The sequence below is a fragment of the Meleagris gallopavo genome, chromosome 2, assembly GCF_000146605.3.
Source record: "Meleagris gallopavo isolate NT-WF06-2002-E0010 breed Aviagen turkey brand Nicholas breeding stock chromosome 2, Turkey_5.1, whole genome shotgun sequence".
Classification (NCBI taxonomy): domain Eukaryota; kingdom Metazoa; phylum Chordata; class Aves; order Galliformes; family Phasianidae; genus Meleagris; species Meleagris gallopavo.
Window position 1 is genome coordinate 10,381,001 of NC_015012.2, and position 9,565 is coordinate 10,390,565.

A 9,565-nucleotide genomic window follows, 5' to 3' on the forward strand; every position below is an offset into this window, starting at 1 on the left:
ATCATCAGTCCTGCTTTCTGATGGAACAGGGACCGGGACAACGATGAGGAAGTTGTGCCCTGTGGTGGCTTATTGCCACACCAACACCAACCCCCTGAGGCTTGCTGCTCTAATGCCTCTTACAGCCAGCTGCTGTGATGGCATACGAGTGAGTAGAGCTTCCGTTTGCTGAGACTTTACCCTTTGGCCCCAGGACGTAAGTGCAATGTGAAGTTATTAAGAAGAAAGAAATGAACACTGCTGATTGCTACGGCTGCACTGTGGAAATGGAGGTTTTCATAAAAATAAACTTGCGTCTTTCAGGTACCGAATAAGCTTTGTCCTTTTTTTCCTAGTGTTAGTGCTATGAATAAGCCAGGCTGAAAGCTGAAGCTGGATGTTCAGACAAACCACCTTAAAAGGTGAATACCCTCTGAATTCCCCCCCTTCTCTTATGGTGAATTGCATTTGCAATTTACCTGAAACCTCCTTCCAAAATATCCATCCCTCTCCCATGAGCAAGTCTGAGAAGTTTCAGCAATGCTAATGCTGCTGGTGACTGCCTTCTTTGGCTCCAATCTAAAACACCTGCATGAGCTGCAGCCATCCACTTTCTGTTCAGTGAAGGACTGCTTCCAACCCTACTATGATCAATGTAAATGGTCACCCATGCATCTACAGGAGTCTAACATGATCTATCTCCGCCTCACTGTCTTGCTAGCATCTGAGATGGTGACTACTTGCTTACTTTGTATGCCTCAGCTATGTGTACTCCCCCTCCTGTCTCCAAGCTACTGACTCATTTCCTCCTCTGAAACCTTCCTTTTTTAGCCTTTTGCTCTCAAGTATTTGGTGGCTGTTTCGAGCTGCCTGTTCCATGCCTTACTTAGGCAAACCTCTACATGGCAGCCCTGCAAGCCTTTCTTTTTGTAACGCAGAAATCAGTTTTTTTCCCCCCAATACTTTCAGTTCAATGAGGCAGTTCGAGCTACTCTTAGCCAGTTTGCTTCTTTGCTGTTGGAAATCAGGGAGGCGTACAATTGGCAAAGCAGCTGGTGAGCTGAGGCTGCTGCTGCTTATGCTAATTACTATTGTCTCGTTCTTAGCCCCCTGCTTCCCCATCTGTCCGTCCCCACCTGCTGCCTTTTCATACCTTTTTGCCCTGCTCCCCCAGTTCACCACTCTTCCAGTGGCTATCATAGAGACTCCTCCTGGTTTGGACAGCCCTCCTGGTGGGCAGGGTAAGGCCCTGCCTTTATGTGTTCTCAGGCAGCAAATAAACAGGGTGGTCCCGTTTGTACGAGGTGGGGTGAGTTCTGTTCATGCCTGATGGATGCTGCTGTAACCAAATTTGCTCTGTCTGCCTGAAATTCAGTAGTCCATTTTTTTCATAGGGTTTATGGAATATTGGCTCTGTGCTCTTGGCGTCGCAAAGCTCAGCAAAGATAATTTTAGACAGGAACAGAAAGTCTCTGTAAACCTTACAGTCATAGCTCTTTCGCTGGCAGAAACAAAGCAGGGAGAAACCCACTGCAGTGCATTGCTGAAACACTGAGCTTAGTAGATGCATTGGAATCAAAATGTATGGGGAAATTTCAGGGGAGGAGGTGCTCCTAAAGGTGTTTTCCAAAAGTGCTGCTATACTTTGGTCCCTTTCTGAGGAGGTGATGATGCGCAGCCAGCTGTGTGCAGGAGCCTGGAGTCCAGCCCAAGCCCCTGCCCTGGCCTCTGGGGTGAGGCTAGCAAGCTGTCTTACCTCTTAGTTTCCCATCTGTGAAGTGCTGGTGTTCCTCTAAGTCAATGTGCGATATAGTAGAAATCAGAGCTGCATGTTGATTATTTTCACAGTAATTAAAAGGCTCTGACAAGTTACTACAGATAAATGCCAGAACTTGTATTAATTTTTAATTTGCTCTTGAGTTCCGCAATTGCTGTGGTTTGCAGTCCTTTTAATTTCCATAGGATAGAAAATGCAGGCTATGAACGATTGGAGCAGAATCTGACCCTACTTACTGCTGTGAATCCTGGCCAGTTTTATCAACCTCAGCAGAACCACTCTGGATGGAGTGTGATGGGGAAGGTGTTCAGCTCCTTCATTACCACTCAGTGGCATTCTCCCCACCAGAAGGACAAAGGATGGAATAAAATGAGAAGGCAGCTTGGGAATAGAATAGCCCTGGGTTAATTTAAAAATGCAAGAATGTCACCAAGCTACTCTCCCACCTGGCTTATTTATTTCTTTTTTTCTGTTCTTGCCAACAGAGTACCTGTGTATGATAAGAATGAAACAAATCCTGCCTCTGAATCACTTTAAAGACTAACCACCGCTCCAGTCTCATTTAAATAATCAAAATGGCCAACAAGCAAAACTTAAAACGACGTGTTGGCTTCCTACACAGGCATGAACTGCATGTTAAATTCCCCTCTGTCTGAGACGCAGAGTGCATGTTAAGTACACTGAGGCCTTGAACTGTTCTTAGCCAGTGGGTAAAGGTCTAAGCAAAATCTCTGGCTGTACTATCTGAATGATTTGCTGTGCTGTGTGGTTATGCTCCCCAGCTTTTGCTGTGACACAGGGCTGTTCGTCACCGATTTTATAGAGGGGCAGGGCTCCCGGCCTCAGGCAGGAAATCCGTGGTGAGGCTGATGCGGCCTTCGTTGCCATTTATGGGGTAACACCCTAACCTTTAGGCCATTTCTTCTCTGAGCATGTAAGGTGGTAATATTGTTGAAAGCATCATGGCTGCAAGAGTTTCTTAGAGAATAAGCACTTGTGGCTTATGTGGGCTTTGTTCCAGCGTGGAGGTGGTTGCCACTGACATCTCTCAGCAGTCATTAATACATATATTTTTTCCTGACTTAATTAACTCCCACTACTCTCACACTGCAACCCAGGAGGAAAGTTGTTGCAGTAGGTTGTCTTTGATAGCTTTGCACTTGGCTGCATCAGAATAATGACAAAACCTCTTGGCAGTGTGTTTTTTCTGCAGAACAGCTGTTTCTTCTGACTGGGAACTTCATCTTGTTTGTGTTCCTTGGGGCTGAAGCCACTTGTTGAACCTGTCTGGGAATGAGGGGGAGCTTGGGGGTGGTTAAAATCATGAGTTCATTATCAGAAGGGTTTCTGAGCCTAAGATGAGGTGGCATGAGAATTAGCCCTACCACACGTATCGCCAGTTGTGTGAAGTGCTGCACAGTCACCGACTGGCAAATCCCTGCCCTAATCTGCTTACTGTCTAACCATAAGATAAGAAGAGCATGGGGTAATGAAAAAGAGAGCAATGAGACCATATTAGTCAGCATGAAGGGTATTCATCAACAGCAGCCTGAGAGCTGGGAGGGTCTTGGGGGAGGTTTGTTGGGGGTTAATGAAGCCACTTTCAAAGACAATGTGATAACACCATGTGATTTTTGAGAAGGTGGTGTTGTGTGAGGAGGCTGCTCTGAGAACACAGGATGGTGACTGGAGGCAGTAACTCATTTCCAAAGCCCAGTCCTGACTGCAGGCTGTGCAGCACACTGCCAGTGCCTGTGGAGCACAGCGGGATGGGCAGCGGGACACATCTGCCCACGAGTTGTGCTCACTTATTCCTTTCAGCTTCTGATACACAGGGTAGTGTGAAAAAGGCTGTTACCTTCCTGATGAACAGACCTTGGGTGCATACAGACAACACTCCTACGACTGCTGCCATGTGGAATGAGGGAGGCAAGGTGGTGCTCGTCAGAGGAGTGGGGGGACACTGTGGGCATGGGCTCTGGGAAAAAGAAGGATCCAGCTGTGTTTCCTCGTGGAACAGCAGTCCTTGGGTAGAGAGCTCTGACTGTCCCTGATCTCTCTTTTTTCTGTGTTGTGGATATGGTTGGCCTGAAGGATATGGTCTCTGTGTAGGTCAGGAACGGGGTTACGAGTGGCTTGGTAGCTATTCTGCCAGCCAGCTGGGCTGCTGGTTGGACTGTGGTGAGCTGTCTCATTCTGCTGTGGCTGGCCTTGTCCAAGGAAGTGGCTGTGAGATGACCTCCATTGGCAGACAGGGTCTGTGAGTGGAAAGAAGCCTTTCTCACCCCACTCTTAGGTCTGTTCTGGTCTGTGCTTGGCATGCTGGCTAGAGGAAGGCCTCTGGTCTGTTGAGATGGCCAGCTGAGTGATGCCACGTTTACAGCCTTCATCAGCCAGCCATGAGCATTGCCAAAGAGGCAGCTCAGAGCTCAGGCAGGTGGTCATGGCTGCTATATGTGGGTGCTGGCAGGAGCGTGGGTGCAGCTGCACAGTCAGAGGAGGCCAGGAGATGCTGGCAGCCCATTGGTGCTGTGTGTGCTCTGTGGCCTGCTGGAGCAGCTTCTCCCTCAGGCAGGCTCCCATGCCGTCTACCCCCAGGATTCGTAAGGATTGAATGTAACCAAAACCCAGTCCTTGGACCGTGCTCCCCCTGTCTCCAAAGCCTTTCTTCTTTCACGGTGCTCAGAAAGGTGCTTCTGAGCTTATCCGTGCCTCTGGCCAGGTTCTCCAGCCTCTCATCACCAGATCCAAATCCAGCTCAGTCTGTTTGGGATGTGGAGGGTCCCAGACCACCTCAGACCACCCCCAGACCACCTGCTGGGCAGGCAAAGCGGGGCTGGGGTTCTCCTACTGCAGTTTGCAGGACAGTGCACGCCAAACACAGGTGGAACAGAGCAGAAGGTGCAGGCCAGCTGTGAAGGCAGGGCACCATCTTGTGGCCTGAATGTATTTCCTCTGCATATCTGTAAGAGAGCAGTGCTGACTTTCTTAGTCAGATACAACATGGAAGTTGCCAGCTCTCTCTCTCTCTCTCTCTCTCTCTCTTTCTTTTTTTTTGTGCAGCTGGGCTTCTGTGGCCTTAACTCCCCCTGTGGCTTTTCTGCACAATGTTCTTGTTTCTCCAGCTGCTGGGACTACCTCTTCCAGAGAGGCTTAAGCTAGCAAGCAGACTTGGCAAGCTCTAGGTGGATCCTGACAGTTTCTCAGAAGGGGAAGAAGCAGAGGAGCTGCAGAAAGAATGTCCAGACGTCCATATTGTGGATCTGCTCATCCCAGCCAAGAAGAAGCAGTGGTACACAGTTGTGAACTGGGTATCAATGTGGGCCGCCAGCAGTGAGCTTTGTGTGTGAGCCATCTGTATAAGATGGGGTAGTTTGCCTCCTCCAGATCCCCTGAGACCCCAGCAGTGTGGGGGATTCTGGACACTTGAGCTTGACCATTCCTTAAGAAAGCAGTGCCAAAAGTCAGGTGAAGAAAAGTGGAGGCCTGTTGTTCTGCGGAAGTAATGGCAGTTCAAGCTGTTTCTCGTACAGATTGTCTTGTTCATTATCTGGGTCCTGTGGGTCCTGTAAAACCTGGATGGGAATGCCGAGTATTTTTGCCCTCAGCTGACAGGTTATAGAGCAGACTGATTTCATCCCTTTCCTTTTCACTTTGCCCTTGTCTTCCCATGGGACATTCCACCAGCCTTTCCTGCTCTCTAGCATAGCTCATGTGCCTGGAGGAGAAAGGGCTACAGCATTGTGAGGAGTGGGCTATGAGCGCCAGGCACTGAAATAGGCAGCCCTGCAGACAGAAGCATCTTGTCCTGTGTTTAGTTAAGCTACTCTCTGCAGAGACATGCTTTGGTTGGAGTTCCTTGGGGAGAGGGCAGCACAGGACTGTTTTTCCGCTGTTCTCACATGCCTTCCACGTAGGCAAGGAAAAGCAGAGAGGCCACAGAAAATCCATCTTTGCAAATTCACATGTTGCCACCAGAGAGCTCCCATCCTTCACACCAGTCCAAGGGTGAGCAAATGCTGACCAACATGGGAATATAGCCTCCACCACAAACCTGCACTCGTAGAAAGGGCTGGACTTTGTGTTTGCTCTGCTTCATTATTATTACTGTTGTTCATATTATTATAAGACTGTAGTGCTTGGATGAATCTTCCCCTTTCAATGCAGGCTTCATATGAAAAGGGAAATATTAAATTGGGAATGTTGAGACTGGCTAATCAGAGGTAACAAAGTGAGCTGGTGGAAAACTGGTGGCAGCAGAGAGTTTTTCTCTCTGTTGTTTTTCACAGCCTTGCTGATGGGATAGCAGGACATAAGAGAATTTGACTGAAGCACAACCTCACTGTAAGCCATCCTATAGAAGAATGTGGCATTTGCATTTGTGGCTTTTGCTTCTAAAAACAGTGTTATTGATTGAAATAGGTTTTGATTGATACTAATTTGACTTTGTAATCACATGTGATAACACTTCATGTTTGATTACTAGGTTAACTCATCAGGGCAATCTATTTTTTCCCTTTATAACCAGTTCTCTTTCCTGCCAGCAGTTTTGTCCCTACTTCTGTCTGGGTCTTTCACATGCACATCACCTCCTCACACCTGGAGGAAAAAATGGGTAATTGGTTTATTTCAGTGAATGGATATATGTGAAACTGATAACTGAAAGCTGTACCTGGCTGAGCAATCTGAATGTTACAGCGTAGACACTGTAAATGACTGTAAACGCTGGGAAATGGCTGTGTTCCCTTCCCTGAGAGGTGATGTGATGTCTTGCTTTCCTTCTGCACCTCTCTTCCTTGCCTTCTCTACACTGAGAGCATGAGGAAGCCCTGGCTCCCTTGCAGCAGAGACATCAGCTTAAGGGCAGATCTGCCCTACATGAACACCCTGGCATCTTGGGGTAAATGAATCTGGAAACTAATAGTCTCAGCTACCCCTTTCTGATTGAAGAACCCTTTGTTGCAGCTCCTCTCAATTTGTTCAATGAACTTCATCTTTCCTTAGGCACCTCTTTTCTGTGACATACTATACCTGACAGAAATTCCAAAGGAACTTTGGAACTTGGGGAATCTAAGTCAGTAGAGGTCAAATCTTATCAGAGCTTTGGAACTATCTGCCAGCAGTTCCTAGAGTCCATGCCTCAAAAGAAGCAGCATCTATCTAATATTTAGGAAAAGCCTTTACCTCTAAAGCTTCAGACCACTGGGTGTTAACTGTGCAACTGCAGCCCAAAGACTGACCACTTCCCAACTTGCCTTGTTGGCTGCAGATGAAGAAGGGTTGGTTGTTTTGGTTGTAGCTGTGGCCAAGATGGAATCTGTTCAATTATCACTGCTCTTTCCTGGAGAAGATGGTGTGGAACCATCAAGCTCCCTGCTTCCTGGAGCAGTCCATTGTGCTACAGCTCAATCTTGTGAGAGTTTTTATAGCTATTGATTATGCTCTCAAAAGAGTCTGGTGGAGACTTAGGATTGTTTTTTACTGCTCATCGTGCTTCTTCTCGGAGTCCCACATCTGGTCTTGTGAAGTGGACTGCCTGCATCTTCCATGGAGCAATGGCCTGCAGCCACGTGGTGGGGGAAATGGGGACAGCAGTTAAAGATAAAGGCTAGTGTTAATCTAAAAAGCATGATCTTCAAGGGAATATGCAGGAAGCTGGAAGCTTGCTTAGCTTAAGGAAGGTAGGACTCAAGAGTTCATAGCAATCTCAAAACATATGTGAGGTCAGCTGAGAAAAAGTAGTGTTCTTGTGTTCATGCTACCTGAAGGCAAGATGTATACAAAAATATGCAATGCCAATGGGATGATGTTCAACAAGACCAAATGCCGGGTCCTGCACTTCAGCTACAAAATCCCAGGCGACGCTACAGGCTTGGGGCGGAGTGGCTGGAGGACTGCGCAGAGGAAATGGACCTGGGGGCATTGATTGATGCTCAGCTGAACATGAGCTGACAGTGTGCCCAGGTGGCCAAGAAGGCCAATGGCATCCTGGCTTGCATCAGAAACAGTGTTGCCAGCAGGAGCAGAGAGGTGATTGTTCCCCTGTATTCAGCACTAGTGAGGCAGCACCTCAAGTTCTGTGTCCAGTTTTGGGCCCCTCACTGCTAGAAAGACATTGAGGCCCTGGAACGTGTTCAAAGGAGGGCAACAAAGCTGGTGAGGGGTCTGGAACACAGGCCATATGAGGAGAAGCTGAAGGAGCTGGGAATGTTCAGCCTGGAGAAGAGGAGGCTCAGGGGAGACCTCATTGCTCTCTATAACTACCTGAAAGGAGGTTGTAGTGAGCTGGAGGTTGGCCTCTTCTCTCGTGTTATTAGTGATTGGACCAGAGGGAATGGTTTCAAGCTACGGCAGGGGAGATTCAAGGTGGACATTAGGAAGTATTACTTTTCAGAAAGGGCGGTCAGGCACTGGAATGGGCTGCCCAGGGAGGTGGTGGAGTCACCGACCCTGGGGGTGTTCAAGGAAAGACTGGATGTTGTGTTGAGGGACATGGTTTAGTGGGAGCTATTGGTAATAGGTGATCGGTTGGACTGGATGATCTTTTAGGTCTTTTCCAACCTTGGTGATTCTATGATTCTATGAAAAAGGGACATATGGGATTAGAAAGAAGTTTCTACAGGTGATAATAGAAAACAAGTGAACTAGATTATTTGAGAATTGAATGTTCTTTCTTGGAGGTTCTCAAGAGGCAGCATCCATCAAGAACGGTGTAACTTCTGTCTGTGTTCTCAGCTGATCTCTCAGGGCAGAGGACGTCTGCAGCAAAAGCTTCTGTGGCCCAGGAAGAGGGTGGAGGAGGGAAAACACCCCCAGTGACCTGCCTGGCAAGTCCCCCCTTCTTGGGCTCATGATTAGCCTGTAATGGTTGTGCACAGTGTCTGCTGGAAGTGGTAACATAGTGCCAGGGAAGTAGAGAGAGAGGTACCTAGGAAGCCAAGGACAAAGCTTTGGCACTTATGATCCCAATATGAGCTCCTTGTAACTCCAGCTGGAGTTAACAGTCCAGAAACATTATCCCAACCTGGGGAGACAAGCCTGCTTGGCAACATTATCACTTCTCTAGTCAGTTCCAGCTGCTCTGGTGAGGAGCACCACATAAAACTGATGGCCCTCAGATATCCCAGTAGCAGTCCTAAGTACTGCTTGGTCACGTACATCTATGTTTGCAACAAGAGATGACAACAGCTCCAGCAGTTTATGGGAGACCCTGGGATGGGTACGTTCTTGGGAATGCAGGGCTGGGCAGGCTTGCTAGGGCAATGTGCTCTTTGTTCCACTGACCTCCTTGCTCTGGGTGCAGCACTTGATTCTCACCAGTGTGCTGGGATTTTACGTGGGGTGTGAATTATGCTGGTGCCTCATGAAGGGTTCTGAGTGGCGTAAAAGATCATTAGCATAGATGACAATTGTTTCTAATGCTGCAGCAGTTGTGAGCTAAATGAGTTCCACATTAAGCTGAAATAGGTTGCATTTTTATGAAACATCGTTGTTATTCAGATTTTCACTAGAAACTTATCCCTAAAGAATCTTCAGAGATCACCAGAACAGGGTCTTAGCTTGGAGGAATCCTACTGTTGCAACAAAGCTGCAATGTAACTGCATGAGAGCACCAAAGCCCTGGTGAGATAGACAGCCTAGAAGGAATTCTGCTCCAAAAGGTAATTCCAAACAGTAGAACACCTGCAGTTGTAAACTTGGTAAGGGTCTGGGGAAATGTTTCAAAGGTTAGAGTGCATTTGGGATCATACCTATCACAAGATCAGCATATACCACCATGCAATCAAGTGTGAATATTCACATGCAAAA